Here is a 15,891-nt window from a genome sequence, read left to right as displayed (position 1 = left end):
GGGGCCAACTGTGACCTACATATTTTCTGGTCATTTTTGTGGTCTAGCTTGTGTGGAAGAAGGCCAACACCTGCAGATGGTTAAAACGCTGCTGTTGTTGTTGTAGCCAGGTAGGGGGGCCTTTGATGGCTTGTTTGTGTTCCTGTGTGTTAATAAAACCTGGACCCGGGGCGCCCGCTGGCCTACTGGTCCATGCGCATACCACTAAGTAAGGCATTGCCACTCCCCCCATTTCCTGTCAGTCTACTGTCCTATCAATAAAAGCCCAAAACCAAATCTTCAAATAAATAAATAAAGAAAAAAATAAAATAAAACCTGGAACCCCAGATAATGAGGCTTAAACCTATGGTTTTCTCCCACCCATTGCTACAGGATATTGATGACTTGGCCTTCTCTTTATCCGACTGGCTCTGGTGGTTTTATAAGTGTACTGTACATATACTTTCATGGGCACTGTGTGTAGCATTGTGGATTATTAGTAGGCAAGACAACTGGGTAAAGGGTATGCAAGTTAGTTTTACGCTAAGCTAGTATTGGACAATCGCTATTGGGAGGGCAGAGCTTATAGTGAATGGTTTATTGTAATACGTTGTTACATAATTCTCATGTAGATTTCGTCATATCAAAGCTACCTTCAATGTTACATCAGTGACTATGTGAACATGTGTTGCATGTGTCTACATGTGTGGATGTCTGTGACCCGTACACGACGACATGTATGTACAAATTGTGCTTGTATGTACAAATTGTGCTTGTGTGTACCGTGTGCGCGCACGCACGCACACACGTGTGTTTGTTGTACAGTATTTGTTTGCGCATGTATGTGTGAGTGAAGGGTTAATGCGCTGTGATGAGGCAGGGGACGACTTGATGAGCACCTGCGTCTGGAAGGCTTTGTTCCTTCTGGCTGGAGAAACAGATACGCCACAAGCACAAAGAGATGGATGGGTGGATTACAGACAGACAGACGGAGAGACAGAGAGAAGAAGGGGAGAGTGGCAGGGAACAAGAGATTCAGTGATTAAAGCAGAGAGGGACAGAGACAGACAAGAGAGAGACAGAGAAGAGAAGGAGAGCAAAGTAGTCACGCAGCCTACAGCAGTGGTCCTCAAACCTTTTCATGTCAAGGACCCCAAATTGAATTATTAGCCCGCAGACCCCCATTTGAAAAGATGCGCCAGGGACCCCTATAAGAGACGATTTCTTAGGGCTCTAGCAGTGATTCTGAATCATTATAAATTCAAGGACCCCCAGATTGACATTCGTTAAGCCTGAGTGTCCTTTAATGGCATTTCTATCTCTGAGACCCAATTCATAACGTAAAATCAATGTTAATTTAACTCCATTTGTGCACTCTCTGAGTTACAGATCCATAAGGGTCCATTTGTATTTAACTCTGAGAGTCCATTTGTACCCTCTCTGAGTGGGAGCGTAGCGTTATTACGGCGTTCGATAGTTCGATGTCAAATGCGTCCGGCGCTGGTGAATGCTAACCAGGTGAAATGCTAACCTGCCGACGCTGGTGAATGCTAACCTATTGAATGTTAACCTATTGAATGCTACTATGTCTAAACCTAACCCTACCCCTTTCCCTAAACAAAGTAACAGTATGCCTAAACCTAACCCTTAGTCGGACTAATGGGACATAGAAATATCGAGATTTCACCCTCTGAGTTACAGATCCATAAGGGTCCATTTTGTTCCTAACTATCATTTAGCTGGGGACCCCCCTGGAACTCCCTGAAGGACCCCTAGGGGTCCCCGGACTACACTTTGAGAATCAATGGCCTACAGTACCTTTTTGCGACCGTCAGGGAGCAGTTTACTATGACCAGTAAGACTCCCTAATCGGGAGATAAGCGACCGTTGGTCGCTTATCTCCACAAATAGGCCAAAAGTTTGTTTTACCAATTATCAAGACATACGGGCAGTTGACAGTTTGCCATGGTTACTCATTGAAGTTGAATCTCCATATATGGAGATAACCTACGCATCACACTAAGTCTGACCTCACCAGCCCATATTTGGGCATGAGCAACTTATGTCTCCATATATGGAGATATGATGACATCACACAGTCCTCAGCCGATGATGTGGCGTGATGTCATACAATACACAAACGAGCCCTACAGTATAAAGGGGCAATTCTTGCCAGGAAAGAAGCATTTCTTCGACTCAGACCTTATCGCCAGGGTTGGCTTATAGCAGCTGTCGGTAGGACCATATATGGATTCTGTTAGTGTGGATCTCCTAACAGGGCATCATCTGGGATACAATCCCTTTTATGCCCATATATGGAGATCCCTAACAGAATCCCTTTCATGCCCATATATGGAGATCCCTAACAGAATCCCTTTTATGCCCATATATGGAGATCCCTAACAGCATCCCTTTTATGCCCATATATGGAGATCACTAACAGCTAACAGAATCCCTTGTATGCCCATATATGGAGATCCCTAACAGAATCCCTTTTATGCCCATATATGGAGATCCCTAACAGAATCCCTTTTATGCCCATATATGGAGATCCCTAACAGAATCCCTTTTATGCCCATATATGGAGATCCCTAACAGAATCCCTTTTATGCCCATATATGGAGATCCCTAACAGAATCCCTTGTATGCCCATATATGGAGATCCCTAACATAATCCCTTTTATGCCCATATATGGAGATCCCTAACAGAATCCCTTTTATGCCCATATATTATGGAGAAATCCCTGCTCTGAGTATCTGACATCAGTGTGATGTCACCTGTTTATGCCCATATATGGAGATCCCTGCTCTGCGTATCTGGTTGCTATGGTAAACAGTTGGTTGCTAGGGTAAAAAAACATGGTTGCTATGGTAAACAGTTGGTTGCTAGGGTAAACAGTTGGTTGCTAGGGTAAAACCATGGTTGCTAAGGTGGTTGCTAACGTACACTAACAGACCAGCAACAACAGACTGTTGCCACAGCAACGTACACAAAGGTTTGTGTACACATGTGGTGTGATGTCATACTGATGCGGAGATATGAGCAGGGCAAAGGTGTGACGTGTGACGTGTGACGGACGGACGGACGGCCGGTGGAGGTTTTCATAGTAAACTGCTCCCTGACGGTCGCAAAAACCTCCACCGGCCGTCCGTCCGTCACACCTTTGCCCTGCTCATATCTCCGCATCAGTATGACATCACACCACATGTGTACACAAACCTTTGTGTACGTTGCTGTGGCAACAGTCTGTTGTTGCTGGTCTGTTAGTGTACGTTAGCAACCACCTTAGCAACCATGGTTTTACCCTAGCAACCAACTGTTTACCCTAGCAACCAACTGTTTACCATAGCAACCATGTTTTTTTACCCTAGCAACCAACTGTTTACCATAGCAACCAGATACGCAGAGCAGGGATCTCCATATATGGGCATAAACAGGTGACATCACACTGATGTCAGATACCCAGAGCAGGGATTTCTCCATAATATATGGGCATAAAAGGGATTCTGTTAGGGATCTCCATATATGGGCATAAAAGGGATTCTGTTAGGGATCTCCATATATGGGCATACAAGGGATTCTGTTAGGGATCTCCATATATGGGCATAAAAGGGATTCTGTTAGGGATCTCCATATATGGGCATAAAAGGGATTCTGTTAGGGATCTCCATATATGGGCATAAAAGGGATTCTGTTAGGGATCTCCATATATGGGCATAAAAGGGATTCTGTTAGGGATCTCCATATATGGGCATAAAAGGGATTCTGTTAGGGATCTCCATATATGGGCATAAAAGGGATTCTGTTAGGGATCTCCATATATGGGCATGAAAGGGATTCTGTTAGGGATCTCCATATATGGGCATACAAGGGATTCTGTTAGCTGTTAGTGATCTCCATATATGGGCATAAAAGGGATGCTGTTAGGGATCTCCATATATGGGCATAAAAGGGATTCTGTTAGGGATCTCCATATATGGGCATGAAAGGGATTCTGTTAGGGATCTCCATATATGGGCATACAAGGGATTCTGTTAGCTGTTAGTGATCTCCATATATGGGCATAAAAGGGATGCTGTTAGGGATCTCCATATATGGGCATAAAAGGGATTCTGTTAGGGATCTCCATATATGGGCATGAAAGGGATTCTGTTAGGGATCTCCATATATGGGCATAAAAGGGATTGTATCCCAGATGATGCCCTGTTAGGAGATCCACACTAACAGAATCCATATATGGTCCTACCGACAGCTGCTATAAGCCAACCCTGGCGATAAGGTCTGAGTCGAAGAAATGCTTCTTTCCTGGCAAGAATTGCCCCTTTATACTGTAGGGCTCGTTTGTGTATTGTATGACATCACGCCACATCATCGGCTGAGGACTGTGTGATGTCATCATATCTCCATATATGGAGACATAAGTTGCTCATGCCCAAATATGGGCTGGTGAGGTCAGACTTAGTGTGATGCGTAGGTTATCTCCATATATGGAGATTCAACTTCAATGAGTAACCATGGCAAACTGTCAACTGCCCGTATGTCTTGATAATTGGTAAAACAAACTTTTGGCCTATTTGTGGAGATAAGCGACCAACGGTCGCTTATCTCCCGATTAGGGAGTCTTACTGGTGTATTATCCTTTCCTACACCCTCATTCTGTGAAGACCAGCCTTTACCTGACCTACCTGCCAGGTTCAAATAACAACCAAAACTGTGATGGAACAGTGAGTTTCATTTTGAATAGTTTGAAAGACACTTGAAACCGTACCTCTGCTGGGATTTTTGAGCAATCTAATTGAAAAGTTCTACCCGCAATCTATGGACCATTGTGCGTGCGTGCGTGCGTGCATGCGTGTGTGTGTGTGTGTGTGTGAGAGAGAGAGAGAGAGAGAGAGAGAGAGAGAGAGAGAGAGAGAGAGAGAGAGAGAGAGAGAGAGAGAGAGAGAGAGAGAGAGAGAGAGAGAGAGTGTGTGTGTGTGTGTGTGTGTGTGTGTGTGTGCTCTGCCCTGCCATAACTTGTGACACCCAATGTGCGTTAGCCCACTCAACTTGTGACATCCGTTTGACTTGTGACACCCAAAATTTGGATGCCACAAGTTTTCTTTGTTTAAATCAAGGTATTTTACTCCCATGGTGCTCTGGTGTGATTTTTAGGGTCGGATGTCATAAGTGACATTTTCTTAGATTTGTGTGTGTGTGTGTGTGTGGGTTTGTGCTCGTGGACTCCCCTTGGAGGCTGGACCATGCTACTTTTAAAAATGTGGATTTTCCATCATTTAAACAGATTTTCGTCAAATCTGATAGTTAATAATGACACCTGATTTTTTTTGGAGCTGTACGAGCCCTGGAAAGGGTTTTAAAAATGTGGATTTTCCATCATTTAAACAGATTTTTGTCAAATCTGATAGTTGCTAATGACACCTGATTTTTGATTGGAGCTGTACGAGCCCTGGAAAGGGTGGTTGCCGAAAGTGAGTATACAGCCTCGCATGCAATTTATCGGATGTCGGATGTCACAAGTCATCTCAAGGCAGTGTGTGTGTGTGTGTGTGTGTGTGTGTGTGTGTGTGTGTGTGTGTGTGTGTGTGTGTGTGTGTGTGTGTGTAGTTGCACCATCTGTGACACACCCAAAAGAGAGATTAAACGTTTGCCCGGGACCGTGTTGCTATTTTCACTACTTCTAAATTATTATATTTATGGAATGTCTTACATTTTGTTTCCTTGTTTGTTTTAAAATGTATTATTATTATTTATGTATTTGTATCTTTTGAAATATATACAGTATATATTTTTTAAATGTAGGACAAGAAAATGGGATTTCTACTCGAGTCGTGTGACCCATTAAAAATTGGTTCGTGACCCAGAACACTGTTTGGGAAATATTGGTCTAGATGAGTGAAGAGGCAAAATGAATATACAGCCAATTACAAAATCAATAGGTGTGCACACATGCATTCGTGCATTCACAAGAAAGTACACACTCACGCACGCTTTCAACGGAAAACACAGTACTGTACAGACATGCATGCACACAAGGGATGGGATGGGACGATATGAACATTTTCTCAATTGTGAATCCATTTCCTCTCCCCCAAAATGTGGGGGAATCTGGTCTAACCAATCGTGTCCAGAGCCATTTTTTTTAACCCACCGCTTGAAAATGAAAATTCTGCCCGACTAATATGACTAGTATGAGCAACGCCAGGCAAAATTTCAACGATAGAGTTTTTGTGACTGTTTTTTTTATCACGATAAACGATAATAGCGATTATCGTCCCATCCCTAATTAGGGCTGTCACAATTATTACATAATCGTCTAATCGTGATTATTTGACATTATCGCAATTATTTTGTCATAATTGTGAATGTTGAAAAATGGCCGAAATAGTGGAAATAGCAGGTCTACAAGCTCACAACGCGTCGCATCGCGACGCGTTGTGAGCTTGTAGATCGGCTATTTCCACTATCAAAGTTATTTTTTAAGTAGTAAGTTGTCAAATATGTCAGTAATTTCTTTGTATATTTAGGTTATGTGTCATATCTACCATGTACAACTTCAAAGCCTAAAAGCCAAACAGAAATGTAATTATCAACGACAAAAACACAATTAAATTGTTAATCGCCAATTATTTAAGTGACAATTAATCGTCACGTAAAATGTCATATATCGTGACAGCCCTATCCCTAATGCACACATACCAAAAGGCGCGCAAAGACCACACACCCACGAGCCACGGCAACACACTCAGCCGTTGACCCACATTTGGTTTCGTGACACAGAGGGTGACTAACTGAGCCATAACCACGACAGTGACCACTCCATCACAGCACACTGACCCCTGAGTTAAACAGCAGCTACTGGACACAGTAAAACTGATAGTGTTCATCAGAGCTTACAAATGGAACCAAAATGGACCATTGGTTCATTTGGTTCCATTTGTACGCTCTCAAGTGTTAAATGAACAATGACGATTTTACTGTGTATGCTACGCACTCGCGCACCAAGCCTGCATCCGAGTATATAGACGGTATGAGCATGTGCACATACTGCATGTACATGTGTGTGTGTGCGCGTGTGTGTAAACACACACACACACACACACACACACACACCCCTTCAGAATGACAAATGACAGAAACAGGATAATAAGCTAAAATTATAAAACACACACACACACACACACACACACACAATTGCTATTCTCATTCACACACACACAAAACGTAAATATACCGTATAACATCTCTCTCTCTCTCTCTCTCACACACACACACACACACACACACACACACACACACACACACACACACACACACACACACACACACACACACACACACACACACACACACACACACCCACACACACACACACACACACACACACACAACCACCACCTAGAATACTGACGTGCAAATGCAAGCGCCAGCCCAGCATAACTGAACACACTCACATGCAAAACGAGCAGATAGGGCACGTGCGCCCCACAAAGTGAGTGCCCTCAAAAGTAAATGGGCCGTTGTGGGACCGTCTTTGAACGTCTTACTGACTTCAATCTTTCAGTGAAATCATGTGGACACGATGAGCTTTCTTTCTTTAGCTTGACTGGACATTTATTGCACTGAAAGAGACTGGAAGAATGGAAGAATTGACTTCAGAAATGCACTGTTGTGTATGTGTGTGTATTACTGTTGCAAGCACCAGGGACAATATAGGACTATCAGTACAAGTGTGTGTGTGTGTGTGTGTGTGTGTGTGTGTGTGTGTGTGTGTGTGTGTGTGTGTGTGTGTGTGTGTGTGTGTGTGTGTTATATATCTGTATCAATAAACAATTCTTTGCAACAGACTTTTTTACAAAATGGAAAAGTTGCCTGCTCAAAAAGGTGTGTCAATGCCCAGAGAGAAGATATCATATATCGTCACTGTCGGCCAGAAACCTCCAAGTTTCAAATGTGTACGTTTCTTTTTTTTTTTTTGTAAAGTAAAGACCTGCTGTCGCACAAAACTAGTGAAAATTGCAGATCTACAAGCACACAACGCCCCATGGTGCAAGGCATTGTGTTTTAGTAATCTGAAATGTTTTAGCTTTCTTTTTGTCTAGTTTTAGTCGACTAAATATCAAAAGTCTACTATAACTACAGTTGATTTAGACGACGTAATTATGCTGAAAATAGCGACGTGTTGTGAGCTACTTTTCAGAGCACAACCAAACATAAAATTACTTTTTGTTTTTAGTCTAGTTTTTACTTGTTGACGAAATTTTCAGAATGTTTTCATTTCAGTCATTAGTTTTTATTTTGTTTTTCTCAGTGAAAAAAGGTAGTCGATGAGCATTTTTCTTCATAGTTTTAGGCTAGTCGACGAAATCAGGAGGAATAAGACTTAAAAGAGAGGTAGCACAATATTTATCCACATGAAGTGCAGTTCCCTTTTCTGGGCATGTCATTAACAGATACATGAAGATATTTGTCGAATGTACTGTATTTGGTAAAAAGTTATATTTATTACTTTCAAAAAGTAACATAGTTCCTTTCTGTATAATAGCTGACAGTTCTTTTTTTCCAGTCTCTCTCGTGGTTTGGGGGTGTAGCTAATTAAATGGCAGGTACAGTGAGTGAGCTGAACCAGGTGGCCAGCATTAAGCTCAACACAGTCTGTTTACTGACAGGCAGATAGTAGAGACCAAAAATAGATCTAAGAACAGAACTGTCAGCAAGCAGGCAAAAATCTAATCAGGAGGTTATTCAACGTTATTCAACAGCATTCCGAGTGGGGTTAACAGAATGTTTGTCTCTGGAAGCCAAAACCAATAAAGCACACCTCTATTTTTAGTATCCAAAGTCAATCAAGGCAAACAAACATGACATTAAATCTTGATCAACTCCGGGGCCTTGGGAATATCAGCAGCCCAAAGCTCCAGAGATCAGAGTGGTTATTTAGAGCACTGATAAAACACATGGACGTAACCATGCATGCAAAAACACAAACCAGGGGCGTGCTGGCCATTGGGAAAAGCGGGACAACTCCCGAACGGCCGTCATTCCCGGCCGGTCCAGGCCGGCCATTAGGAAAAAATTTAAAAATAAAATGTCGGCCTTCATTCCATTTTGGGGGCTGGGTGGCCAACAGAGTAAATCGTCACTCTCGGGCAGAAATCTCGTATCTCCAAGTTTCAAATGTATACATTTTTCGCAAAGCAAAGCCCTGCTTCATCATACAAGGCCGTTGCACAAAAGTAGTGAAAACAGCAGATCTACAAGCACTGCGAGGCGTTGTGTGCTTGTAGATCGGCTGTTTTCACTAGTTTAAATCATTTTTATAATGATAAATACAAAACGAACTGTTTTGGACATACAAGGTTTCCACCCGACAACGACGAAATATAAATCATGTAATTGGCCCACTGGCTTGTCACTTGTCATGATCTGAAATGGCAAATCTTTGAGTAGCAGCAATGTTTTAGATAGAGAGATCTCTCTCTATAGCACGCAATGAGGGCCTCTCCAACTCTTTTTCCCGGGCTGAATCAGGGGCCCAGCATGTCCCTGACACAAACGTACTCACTTAGACACCAACACGTTGAGACACTCATGCATGCACACACACACCCACCCACGTATGCACGCACACAGACTACAGTCTGTTAAAAAATATCAGGCTAATAAAACACAACCACTGAATTATAAATGCAAATGTTTCTCTGAGGGAATACTAGTGGGCTTAATTAGGTGAGGCCAACACATTAAAATATACCACCGCCTGTCGATCAAACCAAACTGTACCCTCTGTCTCGGAGGTGGACGGACGGACAGAAAGAAAAGTCTGTGACTCAGTCAGTTCATTCCTTTCGATGGCAGGAACTTTCGGGGGGAACCGAGGAACTTTACCAACTTTTCAACAACAGGAACCGACTGTAGTTCCAACTTGGTTCCTCTGCTACAGTTCCTACCCACCGAAAGTACTTAGAGGTAGCACTAAATTATGGTTAAAAGCCAGACCCACTCTCCCCAAGTCCAAATGTATGGGTCAGCACAAGCATTGACAGACACTGTATACACATGGGGGGAAATGGACAGCTAAATTGAGTCACACCCCAATTTGGCTGAGCCTGACTATCACACTTCAAACGTAGGTTATCTTCATTTGCTTAATCGTCACAGTTCTCGAGGTGTGGTCAAAACACAAAGACGTGTGCCAGATTGGACAGAATGTGACATCATGACTCTACTCTAGGCTTGCCTCTATTGTATGTGATACGTGCTGCTTATAATAGTCTAAACCAATGGTTCCCAAACGTTTTAGCTCCAAATACCCAAAAGAGAAATTAAACTTTTGCCCAGGAACCAAACTAGCAGCACGTCTACAGTACAAGCTCATAACTCATCACGTTGTGAGCTTGTAGATCGGCTATTTTCACTACTTTATAGACATTTGTCAGAGTCAAGCTGGTTGCACACTGCTGCGTTTTTTCGTTGCGTTTTATAAATCCGAAATCCAAGAAAAAAGGCCAAGGAGAAAGAGGAGCGAGAGAGAGAGAGAGAGCAAGGGACCCAGTGGCGACAGTTGCGAAAATCTGAAAAAATCAACCCTGGTCCGGAAATAAATACGAAACGGGCGGCAGTGTGCAAACGTGATTGATAGGAACATGAGGTTGATTTTTTTATTTAAGTGCTCCAAAAATCGCTCCGACATTTGTCCGAAAAAAATCCTTTATGATGTTTTTTGCTAGATCTCTGTTTAGAAATGTGCACGCATGTGTGTATATGCGTGCTATGGCTTGGAGCAGCCTGCAAATGTCAGCTCGCGCCCGTGAATTTCTAGTATTATACAATTACAATTACCGAAATTTCAGATACGGCAAGTACACACAATGGATGTACAATAGGCCCTCCTGGACACACTGTTATGATTTCTAAGACTGAAGATGTGTTTTCGTGTGTGTGTGTGTGTGTGTGTGTGTGTGTGTGTGTGTGTGTGTGTGTGTGTGTGTGTGTGTGTGTGTGTGTGTGTGTGTGTGAGTGTGTGACAGGGTGATTTTTACCAGTGGTTAAGGGGTTGGTTGGTTCATTTCACGATACTGAGTTCTCATGTATTGGGTTCTGACACACAGTAATATGCAGTTACGGCATCAAATAGCCGTGACTCACTCATAGATTAGAAGGACCTAGCACAGCTGAGAACTGCAAAAGTGTGTTTGTGTGTGTGTGTGTGTGTGTGTGTGTGTGTGTGTGTGTGTGTGTGTGTGTCCATACCTGTAAGTCTTATATTGCCAGCCTGTTTCGTACAGTACTCTCTCACATCACATGTATTTGAGTTTGCACGTGTGAGTGTTGGTTTATTTATGTAGGTCTCTGTGTGCACATGCATGTACATGTATGCACACAATTGACTGTGTCTGCAATGCATGCATGGATTTATGTACGCTTTATGTATTGCCACAAAAACTACAGTATTAATGGTAAACGTCTAGCTTTTCTGCATACTGTATGCTTCAAACAATTAACTTTCAACACATTTTAAATACAAGGAGTACATTTGTTACAATTGTCCTCCGACTAGTCCCATACGTAGTAATTTGGGTTTGTTATAAAACATTATTATGTTATAATAACATTATATGGACATATTGTGTCAGTCTCTGTTGTTTCAGCGAGACGTCGCCCTAACAAAAAGGGTAAGAACCAATGTGCTCACTCTCAAAAATTCTAATCTCAGTTGGAGGTGCTGGATCACTCCACACCAACCCTGGTGTAAGAGTTGAGTGTGGATTGTATTGAACTTTACTTGAAGATGATACTGTGCATGTGCAGAGCTTATGACTTATCACACTTGTGATGCACATTACAACTGTACTCTCTGTGGGTCTGTCAGTCAGTCTGTACCTGTCTAACTGTGTATATAGTAGCCTGGGTTCCAGCCTGCTTGCTACATTCCATGATTTGGTTTTGTCACTCTGTTACTCAGTCTGGACAGTTTCCTATCTCCAAGGGGAGGTGGGACATAGAACACGGCTGGAATCCAACCGTGGCTTCTTATTGGTCTGTGGTGCAGGGCTGATGACGTAGCTACCCTAACCCTACTCTGATTGGTTGGAACAACATCCAATCAGCAACGACGTCGCCTACGTCACAACTGACATTCAGAAATACCAGTCAACTAAATCATGTCCAGACTGAGAAGTGACAAAACAAATCCACGTAACGTAGCGTAGCAGGCTGGTACCCAGGCTATGTACTGTATATAGTACTGTAGGATGGAGATTCATGGAAATGGTTGAAAGCTAACTGGCATTTGGCATTTAACCACTTAAACACTCGAGACTTGGAAAACTGGACTTGAGTTGGCTCTGTACTTGGACCGTTCTTTAGCATTCTCACTTGGCCAAAAACTGCCAATCTACAAGCTTGAGCTATCTGATATTTTTGGTTAACGTTTTGCAGTAGTCGTCCTTGCTGGGAAAGAGTGGTTGGTTTGCAGATTAAGCATTTCCCTTCCTTGCTTGGCCGCCACTCTTTCACGTGCAAGGTCTTTCACGTGCATCGTCTCCACCGTCATCCAGTGACTGTCCATCCATGGTCAATTTTTGGGCCATTCTGTTCAAGCAACGTGACACAGTGACCCACTGACAAAGTGACACAGTGACCCAGATGGAACATGGCAATGATTGCTACTGCGACGTCATGATTCACATACTGACCCCTACTCCAAAGCAGATGGAATGCTGGGTATACCTTCTGTTATCACAAAAATGGAGGTAATGACACATTATCATCCATTGCTATTGTGTTGTGTAGTAGTGCCTGGCTTTCTAGTCTTCTCAATCTAAAAACATTTGATATGTAACTTGTTCCTTTTCGCTGATGATTCAGCTCTCCTCTCACAGTGATAAATCACAGGTAGAAATATACAGAACTGCACAAAATCAGAATCTGGTTCTCGGACAATAGGTTATTGTCTCTTAATCAAAGCTGAAAAAGAAAGAGAGAGAAAAAAAGAGTTTGAATTAAGAAAGAGTGAGTGAGTGAGTGAGTGAGTGAGTGAGTGAGTGAGTGAGTGAGTGAGTGAAAGAGATGGCGTGTATAAGAGCATATTTAGAAGAGGTTGGTTGGTTAATACATTTTCTTAAGCCATTTCTTACCAAATATTCTTCACACAAGTGTCATTAAAAAAACAAAAAGGCAAACATGGGGGTAAATAATACATAACTGTTGCCTTGCAACAGACACTTGCAAAAAGAAGCATTTTAGTGTGTGTGTGTGTGTGTGTGTGTGTGTGTGTGTGTGTGTGTGTGTGTGTGTGTGTGTGTGTGTGTGTGTGTGTGTGTGTGTGTGTGTACTTGAATGATAATAGAAAGTAAGAAAAGGAACAAGTGGGCCAGTGGGCGAGAGACAGGAGGAGGAGGTAGACAGAGACACAGGACAAAGAAAATGAAGGAAGAGATCATGCTTTGGCAATATAATACATTGAGGGATTTAACATAAAATCTTCAAGTGATGCAGTAATAGATGATGCACAGGTGTCAAGACCGACTGGCAGGCAAGCAGTTGACACACTGACTACAGGTAGGTAAGCAGACAAACGGGCTAACAAGCTGGGACACTGACAGACATAGAGAATGAGAGTGAACCGCCAGACAGGTACTGTAGGCAGACTGACAGGTACCATTCTACGCAGATGTTATATGTACAGTATGTGTGTGTGCGTGTGCGCGCGTGCGTGCGTGTGTGACACACACACACACACACACACACACACACACACACACACACACACACACACACACACACACACACACACACACACACACACACACACAGTGTATATGTTTGTATTATTGTTTTATAGTAAACAGTAAACAGGAGTGACTGAACACCTCAGCCTGATGGCCTCAAAGTCTAATATCTCCTCAGTTCGGATATTGGACTTCCAAATGGGAGACCCGAGTTCAATTCCTGCGTGTTACACTTGAAGGTCGGGTGACATGGCCAAAACAGCTAATTATGGCTATCAAATTAGCCAATTTTTTTAATGATGTCATGTACCCCCATGTTAAATTACCCAATCAAATTAATTTATTGTAGTTACTGTACTGAAAGTAGTACTTTCTGTACAGTAACGGCAATACATTAATTTGATTGGGCTTATATGGGGGGAAGTGGCGGAGTCGAGCATCCATATCATTATCTTTTGAAACTGCCCCAACAAAAGCTGTCCGAGGTGTGTTTCCGACTTTCTAAACCAACTTTAAAACGATCAGTTCTAGGGGTAAACATTATATAGCATTCGCTATAAAAATCAATGGTTATACCGGTAAAAAAGTACAAGTCTTCTTCAAAAAAGGTGTCAGAGATTAGTTACGAGGGTCAACACGCTTCTCCCCGTCCCTGAGACGGTTTTGTCGGCCATACCCTCTGTCTCTGTTGGTTGGTTCATTTCACGATACTGTGTTCTCATGTGTTGGGTTCTGACACACAGTAATATGCAGTTACGGCATCAAATAGCCGTGACTCACTCATAGATTAGAAGGACCTAGCACAGCTAAGAACTGCAAAAGTGTGTTTGTATGTATGTGTGTGTGTGTGTGTGTGTGTGTGTGTGTGTGTGTGTGTGTGTGTGTGTGTGTGTGTGTGTGTGTGTGTCCATACCTGTAAGTCTTATATTGCCTGCCTGTTTCGTACAGTACTCTCTCACATGTATTTGAGTTTGCACGTGTGAGTGTTGGTTTATTTATGTAGGTCTCTGTGTGCACATGCATGTACATGTATGCACATATGTGACTGTGTCTGCAATGCATGCATGGATTTATGTACGCTTTATGTATTGCCACAAAAACTACAGTATTAATGGTAAACGTCTAGCTTTTCTGCATACTGTATGCTTCAAACAATTAACTTTCAACACATTTTAAATACAAGGAGTACATTTGTTACAATTGTCCTCCGACTAGTCCCATACGTAGTAATTTGGGTTTGTTATAAAACATTATTATGTTATAATAACATTATATGGACATATTGTGTCAGTCTCTGTTGTTTCAGCGAGACGTCGCCCTAACAAAAAGGGTAAGAACCAATGTGCTCACTGCCTCACTCTCAAAAATGCTAATCTCAGTTGGAGGTGCTGGATCACTCCACACCAACCCTGGTGTAAGAGTTGAGTGTGGATCTTTCACTCTTTCACGTGCAAGGTCTTTCACTTTTCACTTTCATCCAGTGACTGTCCATCCATGGTCAATTTTTGGGCCATTCTGTTTGTGGCATAATGTTATAGTTTAGGGTAGCTGCCAGACAACGCCACCGGTGGAATTACGCCACCGGAAATAGTTCTATTATCTAATTCAAACACCCTAAGTTACCAAGGGCACACAAGTTCGTTTTACATTAATAACCAAGGCAGAAACGTATTTAACCAAAGTACAAAACAGGCTTTTTATTATAAGTTAGGCAGGTTAATGCAATCAGTATATCATATCATATCATCATCATTTCTTTTATAGTCAGTATATCATATCATCATCATTTCTTTTATAGTCACTTTAATAATAATACTAGTAATCGGTTAAAAAGAGTAACAGTGTACTAAAGCAATCAACAATAAAACACTTATGTGACTATCTATGGGCCGGGTGCAAAAGGCTGTTAGGACGGCTGTATGGAGCCGCACGAACGGCGTGTCTTCGTGCCGTCCGCCGGCAACTTTATGAATGGAGGAAAGTTGTATCAGTCAGACGTTTGCTTTTCTTAATGGCTGGTGACCGTATGGTCGCAAAGCAGCAGCTGCCCTGGCCCTGAAACAGGCAACAAGCGGCCCTGTTAGTTTACTAATTATACTACATTAAGTTCACAGAAACAGGAACAGAGAGAGGCACAACTCACCACTTTAACACGAGCGGCAGACACGAACGTCCCGT

General features: G+C 42.5%; 1 protein-coding gene across 1 annotated transcript in view; it reads right to left on the bottom strand.

Annotated features, from left to right (window-relative positions):
* The window catches only part of pemt (phosphatidylethanolamine N-methyltransferase), a 98,505-nt gene that overhangs the window by 47,341 nt on the left and 35,273 nt on the right, over positions 1–15,891 (bottom strand). The gene's annotated exons all lie outside the window — the stretch shown is intronic.

This window comes from Nannobrachium achirus, assembly GCF_963921795.1.
Source record: "Nannobrachium achirus genome assembly, chromosome: 18".
In the NCBI taxonomy this organism is placed as follows: domain Eukaryota; kingdom Metazoa; phylum Chordata; class Actinopteri; order Myctophiformes; family Myctophidae; genus Nannobrachium; species Nannobrachium achirus.
The sequence above is the reverse complement of the archived record's forward strand: the minus strand, read 5'-3'. Positions and strand labels throughout refer to the sequence as shown.